We start from the raw sequence: 5,483 nt of genomic DNA on the forward strand, positions 1-5,483 counted from the left end.
GTTTAATGCTATGGTTAGACTTTGTCTTAATTCTTCTTTTGTAGTTGCGGATGCTTGCGAGGGGGGTTAATCATAAGTGGGATGCTTTTCCAAGTAAGGGCAGTACCCAAGCGCCGGTCCACCCACATATCAAACTATCAAAGTAACGAACGCGAATCATATGAACATGATGAAACTAGCATGACAGAAATTCCCGTGTGTCCTCGGGAGCGTTTTGCCTCCTATAAGACTTTGTCCAGTCTTGTCCCTTGCTACAAAAGGGACTAGGCCACTTAGCTGCACCGTTGCTACTGTTGTTACTTGTTGCTTGTTACGAATCATCTCACCACACAATCACTTGTTACCGACAATTTCAGTGCTTGCAGATTTTTCCTTGCTGAAAACCACTTGTCAGATCCTTCTACTCCTCGTTGGGTTTGACACTCTTACTTATCGAAAGGACTACGATTGATCCCCTATACTTTTGGGTCATCAAGACTCTTTTCTGGCGCCGTTGCCGGGAGTGAAGCACCTTTGGTAAGTGGAACTTGGTAAGGAAACATTCATATAGTGTGCTGAAATTTCTCGTCACTTGTCACTATGGATACTAATCCTTTGAGGGGCTTGTTCAGGGTATCTTCACCTCGAACGGAAGCACAAAGAGTTGCTCCTCAATTTTCTACACCTATTGAAAATATTTGCTTTGAATTTCCTTCGGGTATGCTTGAGAAACTGCTGGCTAGTCCTTTTACAGGAGATGGAACATCACATCCAGACTTGCATCTAATCTATGTAGATGAGGTTTGTGGTTTATTTAAGCTTGTAGGTGTGCCCGAGGATGAGGTCAAGAAGAAGGTCTTTCCTTTATCTTTGAAGGATAAGGCGTTGACATGGTATAGGCTATGTGATGATACCGGATCATGGGACTACAATCGGTTGAAATTTGAATTTCATCAAAAGTTTTATCCTATGCATTTAGTACATCGTGATCGGAATTATATTTATAATTTTTGGCCTCGTCACAGAGAAAGCATCGCTCAAGCTTGGGGGAGGCTTAAATCAATGCTATATTCATGCCCCAATCTTGAGCTCTCGAGAGAAATTATCATTCAGAACTTCTTTGCTCGGCTTTCTCATGATGATCGCACCATGCTTGACACTTCTTGTACCAGTTCTTTTATGAAGAGAGATATTGACTTCAAATGGAATTTATTGGAGAGAATTAAATGCAACTCCGAAGATTGGGAGCTTGAAGAAGGTAAGGAGTCAGGTATGAATTTCACTTTTAATTGCGTTAAATCCTTTGTTGCGACAAATACTTTTTGTAACTTTAGCGCTAAGTATGGACTTGACTCTGAGATAGTAGCTTCATTGTGTGAATCTTTTGCCGCTCATGTTGATCTCCCCAAAGAGAAGTGGTTTAAATTTTATCCTCCTTTGGAAGTCAATGTAGTTAAACCCACTCCAGTTGAAGAGAAAGTCATTGCCTATAATGATCATGTGGTTCCCAGTGCTTACATTGAGAAACCACCTTTCCCTGTTAGGATAAAGGATCATTCTAAAGCTTCAACTGTGATACGTAGAGGCTATATTAGAACACCTACACCCCCTGAGCAAATTAGAGTTGAACCTAGCATTGCTATTATCAAAGATCTTCTGTCTGAAGAAGTTGAGGGACATAATATTCACTTTTGTGAAGATGCTGCTAGAATTGCCAAACCTCACGTTAGAGACAAACATAGGCCTGTTGTTGGCATGCCTGTGGTTTCTGTTAAGATAGGAGATCATTGTTATCATGGCTTATGTGACTTGGCTGCTAGTGTTAATGCAATACCTCAATCCTTATATGATGAAGTCAAAGATGAGATTGCACCTGTTGAGATAGAACCTATAGATGTCACTATTCAGCTTGCCAATAGAGATACTATCTGCCCTGTGGGAATTGTTAGGTATGTTGAAGTCTTGTGTGGTAAAACAAAGTATCCTGCTGATTTCCTCGTTCTTGCTACCTCTCAAGATAGCTTTTGTTCCATCATATTTGGTAGACCTTTTCTCAACACTGTCAACGCTCATATTGATTGTGAGAAGCAAACTATCACTGTTGGCTTTGAAGGAGTGTCACATGAGTTCAATTTCTCTAAGTTCAGTAGACAACCTCATGAAAAGGAGTTTCCTAGTAGGGATGAAACTATTGCCTTAGCTTCTATTGCCGTGCCTCCTACTGATACCTTAGAGCAATACTTGCTTGAGCATGAAAATGATATGCATATGGATGAAAGGGATGAAATAGAAAGAGTTGTCTTAGAACAATATCCTATCCTTAAGAATAATCTGCCTCTTGAACTCCTTGGGGATCCACCCCCACCAAAGGGTGATCCTGTGTTCGAGCTTAAACAGTTGCCTGATATGCTTAAGTATGCCTATCTTGATGAAAAGGAGATATATCCTGATATTATTAGTGCTAGCCTCTCAGAGCAGGAAGAAAATAAGTTACTAAAAACTCTAAGGAAGCACCGTGCTGCTATAGGATATACTCTTGATGATCTTAAGGGCATTAGTCCCACTCTATGCCAGCACAAGGTCAAAACTGATCCTGAATTCAAACCAGTTGCTGATCGTCAAAGGAGATTGAATCCTAAGATGAAAGAAGTAGTGAGAAAAGAAATAATAAAGCTCCTGGAAGCGGGTATTATCTATCCTGTTGTCATAGCGATTGGGTGAGTCCGGTGCATTGCGTTCCTAACAAGGGATGCATCACCGTTGTCCCTAATGATAAGGATGAGTTGATCCCACAGAGGATTATTCCTGGCTATAGGATGGTGATTGATTTTAGGAAGTTGAATAAGGCCACTAGGAAAGATCACTACCCTCTGCCTTTTATCGACGAAATGCTAGAAAGACTATCCAAACACACACACTTCTCCTTCCTAGACGATTATTCTGGTTTCTCCCAAATACCAGTTGCACAATCTGATCAGGAGAAAACCACTTTCACCTTCCCTTTCGGTACCTTTGGTTATAGACGTATGCCTTTTGGCTTATGTAATGCACCTGCCACCTTTCAAAGATTTATGATGGCTATATTCTCTAACTTCTGTGAAAAGATTGTTGAGGTTTTCATGGATGACTTCTTCGTTTATGGGTCTTCCTTTGATGATTGCCTCAGCAATCTTGATCGAGTCTTGCAGAGATGTAAAGACACCAATCTTGTCTTGAATTGGGAGAAGTGCCACTTTATGGTTAATGAAGGCATCGTCTTAGGACATAAAATTTCCGAAAGAGGTATTGATGTCGATAAGGCTAAGGTTGATGCAAGCGAGAAAATGCCATACCCCACAGATATCAGAGGGATAAGAAGTTACCTTAGTCATGTTGGTTTCTATAGAAGGTTCATCAAAGACTTCTCTAAGATTTCTAGGCCCCTTACCAATCTCTTGCAAAAGGATATTCCTTTTGTCTTTGACGAGGATTGTGAGGAAGCCTTCAAAATACTTACGAGGGCTTTGATAACCGCACCTATTGTTCAACCACCTGATTGGAACTTGCCTTTTGAGATCATGTGTGATGCTAGCGATTATGTTGTTGGTGCTATTCTAGGGCAAAGAGTTGATAAGAAGTTGAATGTTATTCACTACGCAAGTAAAACTCTAGACAGTGCCCAAAGAAACTATGCCACTACGGAAAAGGAATTTCTAGCAGTCGTGTTTGCATGTGAAAAGTTCAGGTCTTACATAGTTGACTCCAAAGTCACTATCCACACTGAACATGCTGCTATTAAGTACCTCATGGAGAAGAAGGATGCTAAGCCTAGACTTATCAGATGGGTTCTCTTGCTACAAGAATTTGATCTGCACGTTGTTGACAGAAAGGGTGCTGATAACCCAGTAGCAGATAACTTGTCTAGGTTGGAGAATGTTCTTGATGACCCACAACCTATTGAGGATAGCTTTCCCGATGAGCAATTGAATGTCATCAATGCTTCACAAAGTGCACCGTGGTATGCTGATTATGCAAACTATATCGTTGCCAAATACATACCACCTAGTTTCACGTATCAGCAAAAGAAGAAATTCTTCTTTGACTTGAGACACTACTTTTGGGATGACCCTCACCTTTATAAGGAAGGAGTAGATGGTGTTATTAGACATTGTGTACCTGAACATGAACAAGGATAGATCCTACAGAAGTGTCACTCTCAGGCCTACGGAGGACACCATGCGGGAGATAGAACTGCACACAAGGTATTGCAATCAGGTTTCTATTGGCCCACTCTCTTCAAGGATGCCCGTAAGTTTGTCCTGTCTTGTGACGAATGTCAAAGAATAGGTAATGTTAGCAAACGTCAGGAAATGCCTATGAACTATTCACTTGTCCTTGAACCATTTGATGTCTGTGGCTTTGATTATATGGGACCTTTTCCAAAATCCAATGGGTATACGCATATCTTAGTTGTTGTTGATTACGTCACTAAGTGGGTAGAAGCTATCCCCACTAGTAGTGCTGATCACAACACCTCTATCAAGATGCTGAAAGAAGTTATCTTCCCTAGATTTGGAGTCCCTAGATATCGAATGACCGATGGTGGTTCACACTTCATTCATGGTGCTTTCCGTAAAATGCTTGCTAAGTACGATGTCAATAATATAATTGCGTCTCCCTACCACCCTCAGTCCAGTGGTCAAGTAGAGCTAAGTAATAGAGAGATTAAACTGATTCTGCAAAAGACTGTCAACAGGTCTAGAAAGAATTGGTCTAAGAAGCTCGATGATGCACTGTGGGCTTATAGAACTACATATAAGAATCCCATGGGCATGTCTCCGTACAAAATGGTGTATGGGAAAGCATGTCATTTACCTCTTGAGCTACAGCATAAAGCTTATTGGGCAATCAAAGAGCTCAACTTTGATTTCAAACTTGCCGGTGAGAAGAGGTTGTTTGACATTAGCTCACTTGATGACTGGAGAACTCAGGCTTATAAGAATGCCAAGTTGTTCAAAGAGAAGGTTAAGAGGTGGCATGATAAGAGGATACAAAAGCGTGAGTTCAATGTAGGTGATTATGTCTTGCTATATAACTCTCGTTTAAGATTCTTTGCAGGCAAGCTTCTCTCTGAATGGGAAGGTCCGTATGTTGTTGAGGAAGTATATCGTTCTGGTGCTATCAAGATCAACAACATGGAAGGTAATTGTCCGAGAGTGGTAAATGGGCAGAGAATCAAGCATTATATCTCAGGTACTCCCATAAATGTTGAAAGCAGTATCATCAATACCATAACTCCGGAAGAATACCTAAGAGACATTTATCAGCCTGTTTCAGACTCCGAAAACAAAGAGGTATGTGATTCGGTAAGAAAACAGAGTCCAAAACTTTTCCAATAGGAATTTTTCTCCATTTTGGAATATTTGAAAAAAATAAAAAAATTGAAGTAGTCCGTAAAGTGCGCGAGGAGGCGACAAGCCTGCACGGCGCGGGCCCACCCCCTGGCCTCGCCGTGAGGGCTTGTG

Source organism: Hordeum vulgare, chromosome 4H (assembly GCF_904849725.1).
Source record: "Hordeum vulgare subsp. vulgare chromosome 4H, MorexV3_pseudomolecules_assembly, whole genome shotgun sequence".
In the NCBI taxonomy this organism is placed as follows: domain Eukaryota; kingdom Viridiplantae; phylum Streptophyta; class Magnoliopsida; order Poales; family Poaceae; genus Hordeum; species Hordeum vulgare.